Source organism: Sinocyclocheilus rhinocerous, unplaced genomic scaffold, assembly GCF_001515625.1.
Source record: "Sinocyclocheilus rhinocerous isolate Xijiao unplaced genomic scaffold, SAMN03320098_v1.1 scaffold219, whole genome shotgun sequence".
NCBI classification, from domain to species: Eukaryota; Metazoa; Chordata; class Actinopteri; order Cypriniformes; family Cyprinidae; genus Sinocyclocheilus; species Sinocyclocheilus rhinocerous.
In genome coordinates this window covers 197,590-206,570 of record NW_015666166.1, presented here as the reverse complement: position 1 = coordinate 206,570, position 8,981 = coordinate 197,590, and positions in this window count along the sequence as shown.

Sequence of the window (8,981 nt, the reverse complement as noted above, 5' to 3'; positions counted from 1 at the left end):
GTTTTCTTCTCGCAATTCTGAGTTTGTATCTCACAATTCTAAGTTTTCTTCTCGCAATTCTGAGTTTGTATCTCACAATTCTAAGTTTTCTTCTCGCAATTCTGAGTTTGTATCTCACAATTTCGACTCAAAATTGATATAAAGTCAGAATTGTGAGATACAATCTTGCAATTCTGAGAAGAAAACTTAGAATTGTGAGATATAAACTCGCAATTGCGAGAAAAAAAATCAGAATTGTGAGATTTAAAAGTCGCATTTACATTTTTTATTCCTTGGCAGAACCAAAAAAAAAAAAACAGAATTGCAAGAATTCTGAGAATAAAAGTCATAATTGCGAGATTCAGAATTGCAATAAAAAATTCTGTATTCTGAGTTTACATCTCGTATTTATGAGTTGATGTCTTGCAATTGTAATTTTTCTCTTAGACTTGCAGGAAAAAACTCATGACTGTGATATACAGTATAAACTCAGAATTACAAGAACAAAAAAATCGGAATTGTGAGATAAAAAGTCACAATTACCTTTTTTTTTTAAATTCCATGGCGGAAACAGACTTCCATAGAGACTTGACCTACTACATAGGAAAAAAAAATGGTGTAGAAAAAAATTTTCACTTAGAAATTGCTAGTAAATTTCACAAACAATTACAATGAAACAGTATAATTTAATGTGAAAATTTGAAGTAAATTTTCTAAAATGTTCTCTAAATGTACCAAAATGTGCTTTACAACTTTAAAAAAAAAAAAAAAAAATCATTTTTTACAGTGCACAAACAATTACAATGAAACAGTATAATTTAATGTGAAAATTTGAAGTAAATTTTCTAAAATGTTCTCTAAATGTACCAAAATGTGCTTTACAACTTTAAAAAAAAAAAAAAAAATCATTTTTTACAGTGTATTTCTAGTGACCAGAAAGTAGTAACTATTATTTTAACATCTCTGTCTAGATTATTTGGTCAGACTGCCAAAAGTTAATACACTTTGTAAAAAACAAAAAAATGCAAAGAACTATTTATAACTGAATCAATGTAATGAGGTCATGTGACCTCAATACTCCAATGTTTATTTTTACATATACATACTGTGCAGTACTGTATTTTGAACATACTGTAGCCATTTTCGCTTTGCATGTTCACTCACTCACATGACTTTGCCATGTGTGTGTATGTAGTGCTGATAAATGTTCAGAAGTGAAACACTCAGCTGAAATGATGGCGCACACTGCTGGTCTGCTGCTTAATGATCTGGGCTGGTGAAATAAAGGTCTCATGCTGGGCGAGACTATGAACTAGAGTTGCTGCGATACGATCTCCATCCTATCAGTGAGTGAGAAACAAAAGCTCCAGGGGATAGTGTTCATGCAGCAGACACATTGCCACACAGTGCGTTTGAGGAAAAGATTCTTCAAAATAACAAATAAATTAGCTAGTAGCTAAAAATGTCTCTTGTGCATCACCTGATCTAGAAAGGTTGGTTCACTTGTACGACCAATAGCAGACGGATGGAGTACAGATGCAATTTTTATGTGCATTTTGGGATATCTCATAAAAAAAATCGCTGCATGTAAACGCCAAGATGTAAAAAATGTGCATAAAAAACGTATGTGCTCAACTAAATCAGATACATTTTTTATCAATTAAGAAAACGTGCATAAAATGCCCAAAACTTAATTACAGAATAAAATCCGCAATGTGCATCAAAAAAGTCATGTGACTTTGCATGATGGAATATAAGTTTCTCCTACTGCAGCAAATTATCTTTTTCTTAATGGAAACATGGCTAGTGTAGTTTGGTTTCCATTTGTATTTTCAATACATTTTATTCCGCCCAAAGCCAGGCAGATTTAGTCTTCCGTCTAAAGGTCTGGGCAGTAACATATGTGAATTATATCTGTGTTTATATAGCGCAAAATCCATTAACAATGTTGAATCTTTTTGAATGGCTGCAGGCGACGGCCTTCACGTCAACACAGTAGCAATCCTCCACCACAGAGAGAGATTTTTCAAATATTGTCCCCTGCTTTCTCTCTGCATTTTGGTTTACTTATGTATTTCATGAATGCTTCAGATTTGTCAAGTAACAAGGGCACAGACTGGGAAAAAAAAAAACTAAATGCCGGTATATGAACAAAGAGGAGTCAGGGGTTTTTAAGATGCCAAGCGTGTTTGATGCTCTGAGTCTTTAAACTAGATAATGGAAACTTCTGCCCACTTCCACACAAGCCGTGTGTGCATGTGTGGGGGTGAGAGCAAGGCATTTGTTTGAGTGATGGAAAATTATACTGACGCACTTTCATTCATATGTTCATCAGTCTGTCGCTGCTTCAGAGTTTGAGTATTTTTCTGCAGAATTGAAACTATTCTTACGCAAATTGTCGAATGCAATTCAATGCAACAATTTACGTAAGAATGGTTGCATGAACAATTCGCACACAAATTCATTCTGCTCGTGTGTGATGAATGAGGCTCATTGTGGAGGCTGTTGGCTATGAGCTCTGAAACGGGAAATACAATAACAGACATTATTCAGCAGCGTCACATTAAACCAGTCAGCCAATAATAACGGATTAAACTGAAGCAGATTCACATTTGGTAACTTATGCTTATCCATATAAAGTGGAATATCTCTGACTTTGGTCCATAAGATGGAAGATGACGTGTAAATAAACAAAACGGAAATGCACATTTACTGTATTGAAAATGATTTACTATTTTACACATTCTTTGATTATCATATAATATAGGAACTTTGCCTTATTGAGGTGTTTATTTGCCTCAAACAGTAGAGTCATGGTCATGAGTTTGATTCCCAGGGAATGGATATTAATATATATGACTTGAATACACTGTAAGTTGCTTTGTTGCTTTGGATAGATAAAAGCATCTGCCAAATGTATAAATGTATATAACTGTGCACCATGCACCCCCAATCAGTTATTATTAACTAAAAAAAAAATGTTAGTTAAGATAAATGTTTTCTGTCTATACGAATAAAATTTAAACTAAAAAAATGTATTAAAACTTATTTTATTAGTTAAAATAAATGTTAGTACAATTTAAACTTATTCGTACAAGCCCCGCCAATGACTGTTGACGGACAATGCCATATTAGCAGTGTTGGGGAGGGGAAGTTGTGGCCTAATGGTTAGAGAGTCGGACTCGTAACCCAAAATGTTGCGGGTTCGAGTCTCGTACCGGCAGGGATTGTAGGTGGGGGGAGTGAATGTACAGCGCTCTCTTCCACCTTCAATACCATGACTGAGGTGCCCTTGAGCAAGGCACCGAACCCCCAACTGCTCCCCGGGCGCCGCAGCAAAAAAATGGCTGCCCACTGCTCCGGGTGTGTGTTCACGGTGTGTGTGTGTGTTCACTGCTGTGTGTGTGCACTTTGGATGGGTTAAATGCAGAGCACTAATTCCAAGTATGGGTCACCATACTTGGCCACATGTCACTTCACTTTCACTTTTGCCAAGTCCCCGGTTTTCCCGCGGAATTGGGCTACTTTATGTCCGTTGTTTTTCATGTCCGCAGGTTGAAGGGACCCCAATAACATGATATTTAGCCCCTGGAATGCCAATTTTACCAGGGGAACCTGGACAAAAAAACTTTTTACAAGCGGCAACCTTCCGGTCTCTCTCTTGAAACCAACACGGAAGTGACTTAAACTGCAATTCATCAACTGGCCGCAAGAGACTGGCTCCAAAAGGGATTCAATCCCATAGACCCCCCATGTTAAAATGCCCAAAAATTTACAGCAGAAAAAAAATATGATTACAGCCTTGTACAAAAAGTGGTTTTTGGTCTACATAGCTTATATTGGGGGGGTGAATTTTTTTATAACTCATCCGTTTAAATTATATTAAGCCTTAAAGGGGTCCTATTATGCTCTTTTACAAAGTCTTGATTTTGTTTTGGGGGTGTACTAGAACAGGCTCTCATACTAGATTGTTCAAAAAACACATTATTTTTCACTTATTTTACATTATTACAACACCTCTCTCCCCAGTCCGGCATGAACGGCTCACAAATCCCAGGAAATATGCGTTGTAGTCCAAACGAGTCGTTCGTTGTAGTTTTTGAAAAGTGATTTCTGTTAAATATAATATCTCCTTTTGAAGTGGACTTTGAGCTTTGTAACTTTGCAGACTTTTTTTATGCTCAAACAGCAACATTACAGACTAACTAAAGTTGAAAAAGTGAAAAAGCATAATAGGACCCCTTTAAATTTCTGCATAATTAAGGGCGTGGCCACTTGAGTGACAGGTGGATTGCCGCTGGTGTCAACATTGTCGAGCAAGGAGGCGTGGTTTCAGCAACCAGCTCCACCCACATCCTGCCTCTTTGCCCATTTTCGATTATCCAGGAGTGACGCGCGGTGACGCACTGCCAAGATGGCGATGGCCGGCTCCACCTACTTTAGCCTTCAAAAATGTTCTTCAGAAACCTACGGGTGACGTCACGGACGCTACATCCGTGTTTTAATACAGTCTGTGGTATTTTACCCTCCTGAACACAAAACGCGATTGGGCTAGTTCAGGGCTAGTTTTGAGTAGCAATTGGGCGGGTTTTGTTGTAAAAAACCTGGCAACCCTGCGTACTAGCAGAGACCCTGCCCTGAGTGAGCTGCTCACAATCCGCCATGTTTATCTTCATGCTAGAGCATTTAAAACCAGCATTCAAGTTAGAAATGTCTTCTTATTAAAGCTATACAAGTTACTCAGTCCAGAGCAGTGAGTGATTTTCTGTTTTTATTTATTGTTTGGGTCATATTAACAGCATAGACAGCAGCAGGTACTGTATATTACGCTGCTGTCACTTAAAACACAGATCTAATAAAAACATGCTATTTCTTTCCCAGCTGTTTACCTTCCCATACTGTGTTTTTATAACTTATGTGTATTTGACAATTTAAGCGCAATAAGACATGAAAAAGAACTTAATTTAGTACTCACATGCCGTGTGACAGCCACTTTCTGTGCGCTCAGAGAACCGTATACAAGAAGTTTAAACTGATATGGCTTTATAATGCATGATTTCAGTGCAATACACATGATAATCAAAACCAAACAGCTGTTTTGTTTTGGCAGAGTATTTGAGGTACGAGGTGTAAGGGCTCCGCCCTATTCTGGAAAAGGGGGCAGGGGGCAGCAGCTCATCTGCATTTAAAGATACAGGCACGAAAACAGTGTGTTTCTGCTTCCACTTAAAATGGGCATTTTGGAAATTATATAATAAATGATCTGTGGATTTTTTTGAGTTGAAACTTCACAGACATATTCTGGGGACACCTGAGACTTATATTACTTGTAAAAAGGGGTTATAATAGTTGCCCTTTAAACAAAACAAAAAAACAAAAAAATTATTTTATAAGTATAAAATTTAAACTAAACAACAACTTATTTTATTAGTTGAAATAAACATGAACTGAAATAAAATGTACACTTAAGCTTATTTTATTTCAGCTTGTTGCCAAGGCAACATTTCTCATTTTTGTTTAGTTTAACTTGAACTACTAAAATAACTAAAACTGAAATAAAAAATTAATCAAAATTATATGGTAACACTTTACAAGGTCATTTGTTAACATTAGTTAATGCATTAATTAACATTAACTAATAATGAGCAATATATTTTTACAGCATTTATTAACCTTATTGGAGCCTTAGTGGTGTATCGTTACCTAGACATTTAAAATAAGAAAGAAAATAAAATTAAAATAAAATAGATAAAATGGCAAAAATGCACAACAACAACTATAGCTATAAGTGATACTAAAATAACACTTCCTGGAAGTTGGAAGGCTTTACCAAGTAGGAAAAGTTGCCTCAACAAAGTCATTAATTCTCAAAGACAGGTGGATTTATTCCATGTTTTTAATAATGTTTGGAAAGATTTCATACCACACCACAACGGTTTCCATGTCAAGAAAAAAGGGAAAATGTTTTTATACAGCCGTAAGCATTTTCTCACATTTTTATTTTCCCCACAAAACTGCAAGAAACTGGAATATCAACAAATGTCAACAAAAGTCATCTGCAGTACCACGTCAATGATGATCAACATCCTACAGAATCTCTACATCAGAGAATCAGCAAACACAAGTCCCAATACATATAGATATAGATATAGATATAACAAAAATAGAACAGATCACTTGAGAGTAAAGAATTGTACACAAAAAGATGTTAGCACTTGAGATGGAGTCACAGAGTCGGTTTCGTCCTTCAGTCACGAACCTGTGCGACACATTCAGAACAGCCATGTTCTGTAGCCCAAACGCTAAATGATTGCGTTTCACCACTAATAAAAGATCCCATGTACTCCAGCAAGCATGATAATGTAGCAAAATGTAAACATCAATGTGAGTCTACTATAGGCAGCAACATTCACATTCAACCCAGAGCTCCTACAAATGCACCAAATGTATCTGTCATGTTCATAAACCCACTTAATGAAGAGAAACTCACAAACAGAAATGGAGAAAAAGGAGAGATCGCCTTCCAGGGGCAGATTTATTAATATTTCACAGGATCTTTCAAGCATCATGTTTTTGATCTCGGCGAATGAAATTTAAGCCTTTCCTGACAAACCGCAGCTGCTTCCTCATGTACTGCAATAAATCTGAATAATCTCTCCGGCTGTTCCTGTGTACCTGTAGCGAAAATACTAAAGCCTACTACCAAATTACACGCACGTTATAGATCATCTGGAATATTACACAGATTTATGATTCAATATATGAACCTGATATATATTAGAAAAGTAAACAAAGAGAAAGGATGGATTACGCTGACCACAATATTTTCTCCGAGGAAATAGCCATTTAGCAAAATGGCGGTGTGACAGATTTTAAAACCGTATTCCTTCGATCATCTTGATGTTCGATACATAGAAAACACAATTGCACTTTCTATTACCTCAGCAGTCCATTCATCTAACACTGTCCTAACCAGGCACAACATGACAAGTTTCGAACAACAAACAATTGTCGGCTCACACTGATCTGCTGCACAATCTCAGAAGGTATTTTTTCCTCAGAATTCTGAGTTTAGACCTCGTAATTCGGATTTTTTTGTTGCAATTCTGAGTTTAGATCTCGTAAATCTGACTTTTTTTGTCAGAATTCTAAGTTTACATCTCGCAATTCTGACTTTTTTGTCGTAATTCTGATTTTAGATCTCGTAATTCTGACTTTTTTGTCGGATTTCTGAGTGTAGATCTCGTAATTCGGATTTTTTTTGTTGCAATTCTGAGTTTAGATCTCGTAAATCTGACTTTTTTTGTCAGAATTCTAAGTTTACATCTCGCAATTCTGACTTTTTTGTCGTAATTCTGATTTTAGATCTCGTAATTCTGACTTTTTTGTCGGATTTCTGAGTGTAGATCTCGTAATTCGGATTTTTTTTGTTGCAATTCTGAGTTTAGATCTCGTAAATCTGACTTTTTTTGTCAGAATTCTAAGTTTACATCTCGCAATTCTGACTTTTTTGTCGTAATTCTGATTTTAGATCTCGTAATTCTGACTTTTTTGTCGGATTTCTGAGTGTAGATCTCGTAATTCGGATTTTTTTTGTTGCAATTCTGAGTTTACATCTCGCAATTCTGACTTTTTTGTCAGAATTCTGAGTTTAGATCTCATAATTCAGATTTTTTTTTGTTACAATTCTGAGTTTACATCCCGCAATTCTTACTTTTTTGTCGGAATTCTGAGTTTAGATCGCGTAATTCTGACTTTTTTGTCGGATTTCTGAGTTTAGACCTCACAATTCTGACTTTTTTGTTGCAATTCTGAGTTTAGATCTCGTAATTCTGAGTTTTTTGTTGGAATTCTGAGTTTAGATCTCGTAATTCTGACTTTTTTGTCGGAATTCTGAGTTTAGATCTCGTAATTCTGACTTTTTTGTCGGAATTCTGAGTTTAGATCTCGTAATTCTGACTTTTTTGTCAGAATTCTGATTTTACATCTCGCAATTCTGACTTTTTTGTCGGAATTCTGAGTTTAGATCTCGTAATTCTGACTTTTTTGTCAGAATTCTGAGTTAAGATCTCGTCATTCTGACTTTTTTGTCGGAATTCTGAGTTTAGATCTCGTAATTCTGACTTTTTTGTCGGAATTCTGAGTTTAGATCTCGTAATTCTGAGTTTTTTGTCGGAATTCTGAGTTTAGATCTCGTAATTCTGACTTTTTTGTCGGAATTCTGAGTTTAGATCTCGTAATTCTGACTTTTTTGTTGCAATTCTGAGTTTAGATCTCGCAATTCTGACTTTTTTGTCGGAATTCTGACTTTACATCTCGCAATTCTGACTTTTTGTTGGAATTCTGAGTTTAGATCTCACAATCAGGGCAGGATTTACGCATAGGCATTCTAGGCACGTGCCTATGCTTGCTCATCCAGGGGGGCCCAAACACAATGAAGAGATATATAATATTTTTGTTATACTATGGGATATATACAACAGTAAAAGAACCAAAATCCCAGAAGACATTGAGCAAATAAATATAACAAATAGGGTAAAAATGACAAACTATTTCCATGTCTTCAACTTTTTTTATGTACCGAAATCACGTTTTCTTTCTTCCGATCTCTCTCACAGATGCACACACAGTACAGACACGCACTCGCACACACACGCGGAGACGCGACCAGAAACTTTTTGTCAGAGCTGCGCGGCTGCCCCGTGAATTTATCAATAAAATAGTTTCGCAGCTGAAAAGCTACATGACATTTCTTAGTAGCGAGGTTCTTGAAGCAGTTCAACTTAAAGATTCGTTATTAGTAGACGCTGCTGCTGAATACCGCTGAGAGACGCACAGACGCAAGTATTCACATGCACTTAATCTCTCTCTCCCTCTCTCTCTCTCTTTCGCTCTCTCTCTCTAATAACTGCGCTAGACTGCATTAATAACTGCGTTAGCCTGCATATCAATGGCTCAAGCCTCTGTTATTAGCTCTAAAATGACGTTTTGGAATTTGCAAC